Below are 11,706 nucleotides of genomic sequence, written 5' to 3'. Positions count from 1 at the left end.
GCTAAAAAATGCCATTTTGCTTTTTCATTAGCATACACTTTCTTGTTTTTTCTACATTTTGAACTATGAGAAAAGTAAAAATTTCATAGACATTGTCAAACTATTTTCCACTTAATAAGTGTCCGACCCTTTTAGCTAATATGGAATGATAGAAGCCTAGTGAACAATATTATCTGCTTTCATAAAAACAGTGAACAATCCATCTCTTCGTTAATATCATTTCATAAAAGGGCTAAGAGGGAGTGTGTCTCTGTCAAATGACGCAGTCATTGAACTACTTTAATTTGACAAATCAAAATTTTTCAGAAAAGTGACATTTTTATATGAATTGCAAGAATAGCTAAGTCGCGGGGCAAGCTTCTAAGTTGTTTTTAAAGTATATTGGGGGACGAATATGTGTGTGGTGGCACTTTGGGCGACAAGAAGAGACAAACTGGCTTCTGTGTCTGCTTAAAAAATGGAAAGCCAAAGTCAAATTAAAGAGAGTTTAGCTGACGCCTAATGGATTTCGTTAGTGATCCTGTATTTGTGTGTCAATCTTATCTGACAATGATCTTATAATATTAGCCTTACTGAAACTATTCTATGAACACGGTATGTGTTATGACAAATTAATTAGGCATCCCATGCTTTTGTTTTTGTTATTTCATGCTTGGTAGTATCTAGTTGTCTTTGATTGGACGCATAAACTGAGTCCAGAAATGTTATCTGTCGGTGCGCCTAATTCTGCGATTTGTTTTTATAGTACTAAAAAATAGTCCGGTTCACAAAGTATTATGTATTTACTTAGGGTCCGGAAAAGGTTGGACCCTTACGCAAGTATCGATTGCACGTCTCGATCCCTGTTTAACCCAAAATTTAGATCTAGATTTAAACAATTAGATTTTCTAATGAAATAAGGTTAATCTTAACCAATATTAATATCCAAAAAATTATTTAACTAGTGTCGTGGCAAGACGTCATACAGTCTGTAGGAGCAATGAATATGTAATAATAAACAATATTTAGTGGCCCAAATACAACGTGAATAGTATTAAATAAGAATAAATGGTATATAATGGTAATATTGTAAATAAATGCAAGAGAGATGACCGAAATGGAATGAAATCGTATGATATTCTCTCTGACAATGATAAATAATTGATGAGCCTTTGAATATTTGGATTCTCCTTGGATCGTGGGAGAAAAGTTAGATCAGAATCTCAAGAAAAGGTGTCTTTTGTATGTATGTAGGGAAGTAAGAATCTTTAGATAATATCAAATTGTTGTTCTCTTACAAATGAGTATCCAATCCCCCCTATAACTATATCGCTTTCTATTTATAGTAGGACATGGGCCACAAAACCCTAATAGTACATATCTTAGGAATATTCACGGAAATATTCTCGTTAAAGTCAGATCCCCAAACTAGCCATTACTGCTCTGCTAAAGAGGGTACTCGACATCGACCTCAATTTTTGTTGACGCCTCGACCTAGCACTTATATTTCGTCAGATCATTTCGACGTTGAATCCATCTTTTGTTGAAATCATACCGATGACATGTGCCAGCCTTTGAAGGCTCTCTTAGTGCTAATGTAGCCTGAATATAACTTGGATAATTTTTGCCCTATACAGTTAGTCCCTCCGTTCATTGAAGTCGTCTTCGTGGGCGAGTTCAATGAGCAGATAATATCGCTCAAGTTCGTCTTCATGGTGAATCTCGCTGAACAGATAACATCGGTTGTGGTCGTTGTAACGATCATGCGAAGTGGCTCTTTGTGGGCTGTGTATTTCAAATTTCTTAAATTTTTCGAGTAATTTGTTGGAACCATCTGGTCCAAGAGAGTGAGTGACGTCATGACGTCGTGCGTCATGATGATACTAGTTCCCGATGTATTGTGTCGATTAGCGTATGTCCTTTGATTGGATCTGTCGTTTCGATTCTGATGCCAATCATGACAAACTATTTCAGATTTGGTGCTTCAATCTCTATAAATAGCGATGGCCAAACCTGAATTTGAACCTTTCATTCTTCCAAATTTTAGACTCGAAACTTCCTCTATGAACTTCCATTTTCTGCTTTGTTGCTCCATACCGTATTCCAAACTTTCTTCTTAGTGTTCTTCTTTACTTTTCATAAATATGTCAAATTTCCCATCTGATGTTGGTGAAGGGAGTCACGTCATTCCGTTGGCGGTTGTGTTTCCTGCTCACAGGGAGAGTGTAGCTGCCACCGTAAAGGATGAAACTTTTCCGTTGGCGGTTGAGTTTCCTGCTCACAGGGAGAGTGTAGCTGCCACCGCAAAGGATGAAACTTTTTTGTCGATGGAGGAGATCATCCCCCGCAACTCTGAAGCAAGGCTTGATTTCTAACGATAGCCGGACGCGGCGCCTAAAAAATTTCTATTGACAATGGTGCCCAAAAAATTAATTGAATTTAAAGTCAAGTTTGGCCTCCCCAACCATATCGAACTAATCCCCAATGAAGAAGACAAAGTACGTATTCACCGTCCAGGGTACTACGCTCTATATGCCTAATATGCCTACTCGTTCACTATCAGCTATTCATTTTCCCATCTTCCTCTATTGGAGGAGTTTTTGCCGCCACTATGGCGTTTTCCCCGCTTCGACTCATATGTTTACAAGGTCATAAAGATGCTCACCAAATTTGCTGAGCTCGTGCTGGAGTCAAGGTAAGAGTGTGGCATTTGGTACACTTGTTCGCTCCTAGCTTCTATAGAGGGACGATGTTAAACCTTTGTCACCGTGGAGGCAAGTGCTTGGTAGTGAAGATGGACAACAAGGCCAGCCACCAATTCTAGCTTGATTTCTTTTACGTAAAAATTGAGGACGTCGTGGCTAATGTCGACGACTTCCCTGAGGCTTGGGATCATACACGTAAATGTCCAGGTTTCTTTCATTTTTACCTTTTGCATCTCTTTGCCTATTTTGGGTTAGTTAAGCAACCATGTCTATCTTTCTTATAGCCAACAATCATCCTCCCCCTCTAGTCATACGCATCGCCGAATGGGTCGGGCAAATTCTCCCCCACGCTGCAAGGATTCGTGACTGGTTGATCTTCTTTAAGAAGTTCAAATCGGGTCTCCTTTCCGCATGTAACTTCTCTTTTTTGGTTGTGACTGTAGTTTCTCTTTGTTGTATGTTGGCCTACTTCATTGTAATCTTCTATATTTCTTCCTTTCTCAGGTCCAGTCAGGGGCTTTTCTCGAAGGAACAGGGCACTTGTGCACTCTTTTAGGAGAAAGGCTACTACACCTTCGATTTCTACCCCCGTCATGGCTACTGCACCTTCTGCACCCGGCCTCGTCCTGACTAATGCGGTCTCTGAATCTGTCCCCTTTCCAATTGATGCCTCTGCTCCTCAACTATTTTTGCTGGTCGATGAGGATGATGAAATCTCCCCCGATGATGGAGATCTAAGGCCTCGTAAGAAGAGATTCGTGGACGGCCTGGAGAGGGGGGGTCTCAGCGGTCGTTGACTCGTTGGATAGTGACTTTGTCTTCGAGAGAAAACAACAATACATATTGGAGAACGTATTGCGACGAGCTCTAAGGCCCTACAACTAGGAGAGGTGGACGTGGTCGTACTGGTGCATCCCGATGAGGAAACAGTCATGGGGGGAAACTTGATAGCGGCCCCATACTTTCGAGGCAAAATGAGGCTTGATCCTCCAGGGAGGCAATGGATGTTTCTTCGTAAGTCGAAGACAGGGGGAAAGCCATCACCGAGGAGGACGATGAGTCGAGTTCCAACATGGACCTGTACCATCTAAAAATGATCGACGAGGGGCCCACCCAACTCGATGTGAGGCTGGATGGAGGTTCTAGGACCATCACAATCCCGATGGATCATGATTTGCTAGTAAATACCAAGGAGCTAGTTCGTGCTCCTGGCCCGTATGAGGCACCTGACGAGTGCTCGATCACCGGAATGAGCACCGCAATGGTCTTCATGGACTTCTTCGAGGATGCATTGCGTTTGGTTTGGGCCTAAACATTTTACCAAAGGACCGCCATATGTTCTCTTGTATAAGTCATTATGAAGGAGGTTGTATTTGGCCGCTTGCATTCTTAGTTTTGTAGCTTCATTTTTGTCGTTTGGGAGGGTGACATCTTGCAAATACGTAATAATACAATTGCGTCAGTCCCAACTTAAACTTACAGATCTTACCTCGATTTGATCTAGTGATGAGTTGAGGAGATGGACTACGCTTTAGCCCCTAGCCGTGATGTTTTTGGTGGCGGCGACCATTTTGGCGGAGCCATCTGCTTCGATGTTCTGATTTCGTGGGATTTGGTAGCTGGCATTCGTAAAAATTGGACAGTAGATTACAGATTTCGGCTTGATATTTTTGCAACCTTTGTTCTTTGATTTGGAAAGTCCCTATGACTTTGTTGACTACGAGCTGAGAATCACAGCGGAGTTTCAGCTGCTTCGCTCCATATTTGAGTGCTAACCTCAACCCCGCAATTACGGCCTCATGCTTGGCCTCATTGTTAGATATATCCGGGCATCTTATGGACTGGCGAATTACTTTGCCGGTGGGGACCTCGAGTACGAGTCCCAATCCGGATCCGGAGGCATTGGATCCACCATCGGTGTACATGACCCAGAGGTCTTGTGTTTGAAGAGAAGCTTGAATGGCTTCTTTCTCGGCCTCAGGCATTGCTTTCGCACTAAAGTTTGTGACAAAGTCGACGATTACTTGCGACTTTATTGTTGTTCGCGGCTGGTATGTGATGTCGTGCTCACTTAGCTTGATGTCCTATTTGTGTAGCCTCCCTGATAGCTCGGTTTATGTAAAATGCTTCTTAAAGAGAAAGTAGTAATGACTGAGATAGGGTGGCACTTGAAATAGGGTCTAAGCTTTCGTGAATGTAACAACCCGACTGGTCGTTTTGAGCAATTACGTTCGGTTCGGAAGTTTGAGGACACGAGTAGCTTCACACAGTGTATTATGATTTGCGTGCATCATCGATTCGGGTTTCTGAGAGGTTCGGAAAGGATTTTAAGGAGTGACTCTTATTTAAGAAGCTCGAAGTTGAAAGAATTGACCAAGATTTGACTTTTGAGTATTTGACCTCGGATTGGAGTTTCGACAATTCCGATAGATTTGGATGGTAAATTTGGACTTAGGCGTGCATCCAGATTTATATTTGGAGGTCCGTAGGGTAATTTGAAGTATTCGGCAAAAATTGGAAAGTTGAAGTTTTGGAAGATTGAGAAGTTTGATCGAGAGTTGACTTTGGTGATATCGAGGTCGAAATGTAATTTTGAGAGTTGTATGACTTGCATGCAAAATTTGACGTCATTCCGGATTGATTTGGTATGTTTCGGCACGAGTTTTGGAAGTTGGAAGATTTGAAAGTTCATAAGTTTGGTTCGTGGTGTGATTCGTAGTTTCGACGTTGTTTGATATGATTTAAGACCTCGAGCAAGTCTTGTTATGTTGTGGAACTTGTTGGCATGTTTCGACAGGGTCCCGGGGGTCTCGAGCGTATTTCAAATGGACTACGGGCCATTTCTACATGATGTTGGACTGCTGTTTTGCTGGTATTGGTTTTCTTAATCGCGTTCGCATAGTGTAATTTTGGAGGAAGGAATAATTGTTCTTTGTGTTCGCACACTAATGTCCGTGATCGTGTAGGTGTGCATTTCCCTTCAATGCATTCGCGTTTAACTGTCCACGTTCGTGTAGCACATCCCCAGCTGGTTCCCTTTCGCGGTTGCATAGTGTATTCCTTGGGCATCAGAATTTTCCCTTTTCGTGGTCGCACTCATCTATTCACGATCATGTAGCATTAAATTTGGACAGTAGACATTTTCCCTTCGCGATTGCAATTGAAATTCCACGATCGCAATGTACAAATACCTGGGCAGAATATAAAAGTACTCTATTACTAGGGTTAGCCATATTTATCATTTTTGGAGTTGTAGAGCTCGGTTTTGAGCGATTCTTCGTGGGTTTTTCAAGCAAATCATTTGGATAAGTGTTCTTCACCCGAAATTTATTATATTCCATGATTCTATCTTTATTTTTACCTTATAATTAGTGATGTGAGTTGAGGAAAATGGGAATTTTTGAAGAAACCTTTCAAATTGTAAAATGATGATTTGAGGGACGAATTGGTATCGAAAATTGATAATTTTGGTGTGGTTGAACTCGTATTGAAATGGGTGTTCGGGTTTTGTAATTTATCGGGTTCCGAGGTACGGGACCGGGGAATGACTTTTTAGTTTTTGTTAACGATTGAAGCTTTATTACCGAAATTGTTTTCTATAAATTTTATTTATGATGAAGTTATTTTGGCTAGATTTGAGCCGTCCGGAGGTTGTTTCACTCGAGGATGTCATTTTAGAGTATCGGTCAAGCTTCTTTAATGTAAGTGTCTTGTCTAACTTTGTGGAGGGGAGGGCAGGGGGAACTGCCCCTTAGGAATTGAGTAATTGTACTATCTTGTTATATAAAAATCGTGTACGCAAGGTGACGAGTGGGTATGCGGTCTATATGTGGTAATTGACCGGCTTAGAGTGTCAAGTGTCATTCCATGGCTTTAATTGAATTGTCATAACATGTGGTATCTCGTTGTTAGTCTACTCTTACATGCTCTATTTGACGTTGTTAGCACCTATTGTACCTCTTACTCGTTATTTGGCCCTTATATGTCTTAGGTGAAGTTATTGCCTTACTTATTGTCTTGTTACTTCTTAATTGTTGAGTTTTTTCTATAACCTTGTGTTATCTGCTACATGTCCAAACTGTTGTGATTGCATATTTAGTTATCACGCCCCTTACATGTCCTGTCATTTTAGTAAAGTTTGTTGTATTCCTTCGGTTTTTACGTAGTTCCTTTGTTGTCGTGTATTGATACCCTTGATTGTAGAAATTCTTGTAAATAGAGTTATTGAATTGTTGTTGTTGATTTAAATTATTGTACAGGAGATCGGGTTGCACGCCATAACAGGTGAAATAAGATAGGTGGTGAAATAAGGGAGGATATTTATATTGTGATATTGTTATTGTATGGTGGGATCGGGTTGCACGCTGCAACATATGAAATAGCGGTGGACTGTTATGGTAAAATAAGGGTGAATTATGATATTGATATTATCTGGTAGGATCGGGTTGCGCGCCGCAATATATTTTTTTATTGTTATGATATTGTGCGGTGGGATCGGGTTGCACGCTACAATAGGTGAAATAAGGGTGACTTGATGTGGTGAATTATGATATTGATATTATACAGTGGGATCGGATTGCGCACCGCAATATATTTTATTTATTATTATGATATTGACTGTGATTATATGGTGGGATCGAATTGCGCGCCGCAGCATACATGCATTTATTATTATTTGATATTTACATGGTGGAATAATGGTGGATAGTGTTATATGGTGGGATCGGGTTGCGCGCCGCAATAGTTTATTATTTTGTATTCTCTGTGATATTGTATTGTCTTCGGTTCTTTCACACGAGACTATGAGAATTTGTATTTATGGTCTTTCTCTAGTTTCAGTGGATTGAATTGTTGTCATTGATTTATTGCCTTTCCATCATTTACTGAATTTTTTTCCTAATTGCTGAATTGATTTTCAAGATGAATTTACTATGTTGAGTCACTACCTCATATCCTATTGAGTTGTTAGTAATATAGCGATTTTAAATAAAAGAATTAATAACATGTTTACCTTATGTGACCTTTAAGTTAAAACTCATCGTTTTATTCGGTACCTTATCATTTGTAATAGTTGTCATATTTTACTTTACTTAAAAAGAAATTGTTATTATGTTTTAATTTAATAAATTCTACATTAAATTCAGCAGTTTATGTGATGCTTTATTTTATTTGAAAAATATATTTTCTTCACCCAAATGATTTCTAAAATAAACTCATTATTCTCATTGATTTCCTTCTTGGTTCAGAAACTGTAATTTTACTATATGATATATAAATAAATCTCTTGAACATCCTAATTAGCATTTGACACGGATATTATGTACCGATTAGTACGTGGATTCTTGAAGTGAGATGGAAAATATAAGCACAAGGTGCCACGTGTGTTAAAGGTTTGGAAGTTGTGATTTATGATATGAGATTACGAGAAGTGGGGTTGTTGAAATTCGTGTACTAGTAATGATTTGGTTGGTTGAGTTGACATTGTTTTCCCTACTTGAACACATTTATACTTCATCCGTATCCTGACTATGTTGCTTTTTAATTACTTGGTTATTTCTCGTTGTCATTCGTGTTCCCCTTATCGTTACTACTGTTTGTAATCTGATTTCTGTCTGCTATTGGAATTACTTTGATATTCCTTCCTTGTTAGCTTTATGCCATATCCTACACAGGTTTACATGTTGGGTAGGTGTCTAGACATAGCTTCGTCACTACTCTACCGACGTTAGGCTTTATACTTACTGGGTACCACTGTGGTATATTCATGCAACGTTTCTGCACATTTTTGTATAGAACCAGGTATTTCGGATCGAGTTGGTTTTAACACTTAAGCTTGGTATGGATGGAGACTTCAAGGTACACCTAATGGGCGTTTGCGGGCTCCGAAATCACCTTCTATTGTAATTATTCCCATTGTTTCCTATTAATCCGGAATAGTGATATATTTATTATGTATAATTACTCCTAGAAAGGCTTATGACTTGTTCTACCGATTTTGGGATATTATATTATGTTGAGACTGTTGGTTTATTTAGAAATTTCTGGTTCATGTTCAACAGTTGTTTAGTAGAATTTGTTATCATTCAGTATTAATAGTATTACCTAGTTTTGAAAACTAGGTACCATCATGACTCCTCCGAAGGGATTTTGGGTTATGACAGTGAAGCTACGACCAATGCCATGGCCAATTTCTCAAGGTGTAGGTACCTCGTCTCGGCGTCGATAAGTGTTTTGCTTATGTAATAAACATGAGATTGTGTACCTTTACTTTCTCGAAGCAGGACCGCACTTACTGCTACTTCGGAGATGGCAAGGTAGATAGGGAGGTGTTCCCCGGGTTCAGGCTTCGAGAGTAAATATAGCGATGACAAATGCACATTCAATTCTTGTAGTGATTGCACGCAGACGGGCATCCACTCGAGTTCGTTATCCTTTTTTAGTATGCCAAAAAATTTATGAAATCTATCGGACGAACGCGAGATAAATCTCGATAGGGTGGCGATTTGACCAGTCAATATTTGGACATGCTTCTTAGTATTCAATTGCTCAGGTATCCGGTCGATAGCCTTGATTTGATATGGGCTGACTTCAATTCATTGTTGTGATACAAAGAGACCCAAAAATTTCTCGAGGCTACACCAAACACGCATTTTTCGGGGTTTAACTTCATCTTGTATTGTCTTAGTATGTCGAAAACTTCCTTTAAGTGGTCGATGTGATCATTTGCCTTCACAGATTTGATCAACATATCATCGATAAATACTTCCATGGCTTTGTCGAGTTGGTATTTGAACATTTTTGTGACCAACCTCAGAGAGGTAGCCCTTGAATTCTTCAACCTAAATGGCATGACTCTATAACAATATGTTCCCCTATGGGTGATGAACGTGTTTTTTCTTGATCCTCTTCTTCCATGAGTATCTGGTTATAACCCGAATATGCATCTAGGAAACTTAGTAGCTCGTGCCCGACCGTTGCGCCAATGAGTTGGTCAATATGTTGTAATTGAAATGAATCTTTTGTGAAGGCTTTGTTTAGGTATGTGAAGTCCACACACATCCTCCATTTCCTATTTTTCTTTTTGACCATCACCACGTTGGCTATCTATTTGGGGTATGTTGATTCCCTGATTGAGTCATTCGCTAGTAGCTTTTCTACTTCCTCTTGGACAACATCGTTGATGGTCGGTTAAAACTTTCGTCGGACCTGCCTCGCTGGGTGATAGAAGGGGTCGACGTTCAGTTTATATGTGGCGATCTCTTTAGGGATGCCTGGCATAGGCAAACAAATCTACGTTAATTATTTAGAATTGGATAAATTTACCTTGTTCTCAGAGGTTACAGCCGATGTAAGCCTTTTTACTGAGGTCGTTGTGGTCTAACTGGACGGGGTCGAGGTATTCAATGGCTGATTCTGCGGGTTCGACCGTTTCGAGGTCCATAATGCCTTCCCTAGATCCTTCATGTGGCGACCGCGACCCTATTCATTACTATGCTTTTTTTCTTTTTCTTTCTTTTGTTGGGTTATCGTGTTGTGCATGGCGATTCGGTAGCATTCCCGGTATGTGCATTATTCCCCTCGTGTGTTGAATATTCCCCAAGGTAATGGGAACTTGATAACTTGGTATAAGTTGGAGGGGACGGCTCTCATAGGATGTATCCATAATCGTCCCACTATGGCATTGTATATGGTGGCCTGGTCCATGATGTGGAACATTGTCTCCAGAGTTACGCCACCGGCGAGGACGAGGAGTGTAATTTCTCTCGAAGTCTGTTCAACTGCATTGTTAAAATCGGTTAGTGAGATGCAACGTGGCTCTATCTTATCCTCGAGTCTCAACTCGGCGAGGACTCGGGGATAGATAATTCATGCTCCACTTCCATCATCCACCATGATACGTTTAACATCAGTATCTAAAATTCGTAAAGTAATTCAAATCGTTGGCATCTGACTCGTCGAATACGATACTTTCTTCGAGTTTGTCATACCGTTTGTGGGTGATAAGTGAAGATTTTGACTATTTATTAGCACCTTTTAACTCACATTTTAGTCCAAAAGTGCTTAACTGTGTTCCCGTAAACTTATGAAATGTGCTTAATTGCAGGAATATTGGAAGATGAGCTCCCAAAATGAAATACTAATCAAGAAGGAGTGATCTGAACTCAAGGACAAAAACAGGAACAAAAGAACAGAAGTACGGACCGTAGATTATCATCTGCGGCCGCGGGATGTGAAGACCATCAGAGAAGTATGAACAATGTAGTCTGTATATGATATGTGCGGCCGCAAAAACTGGATAAGAGCAAAAGTTCAGAGAACCTGCATCTCAAGTTCAACAAAAGTGCGGACTGCACAATTATTGTGCGGCCGCAGTCACAATTGTACGGACCACAGAAGAGCAAGGTACGGCCGCAGACACATTTGTGCGGACCGTAGAAAGAAAGAAGTGCGGCCGCAGTTCAGAATTATGCGGCAACAGGTTTCCAATCCTGTCAGGCTGAAGCAAAGTGCGGATCGCACATGAAATTGCGCGGCCGCAGAACCTCCGAAAGGGCATTGTTGTCCAAAAATTTCAACCCTGTATAAATAGAAGAGTTTCACCTTTTTAGGTTAAATTTTGACATCGACTGCTACAGTAGACGGTTTTCTTTACTCTCTTTAGTAGTTTTTGCTATTTTGAGCTTTTTGAATAAAGATTTCATCATTTTAATTATCAATATCGGTTTAATTATCATTTCTTCTTCTATTTCTTCTATCTTAAGCATGAGTAGCTAAATTTTCACTAGGGTTGTGATGCAACCCTACAGTGTAATCTTATTGGGTGTTTGATTTATTGCTTGTTTATGATTGGGTGTTTATTATTTAGCCTTGTTCTTGCTTTTAATTGTAGAATTAATGGTTGCAATCATTAGTTCATGCCTATTTGACTTAGTCTCTACTTGAGAAGAGAGAGACTTAGTCTAAGAAAACTTGGCTAATACTACATTGGGTCAATCATGAGATTGATAAGCTCAATTACAGG

Source organism: Nicotiana sylvestris, chromosome 3 (assembly GCF_000393655.2).
Source record: "Nicotiana sylvestris chromosome 3, ASM39365v2, whole genome shotgun sequence".
Classification (NCBI taxonomy): domain Eukaryota; kingdom Viridiplantae; phylum Streptophyta; class Magnoliopsida; order Solanales; family Solanaceae; genus Nicotiana; species Nicotiana sylvestris.
The sequence above is the reverse complement of the archived record's forward strand: the minus strand, read 5'-3'. Positions refer to the sequence as shown.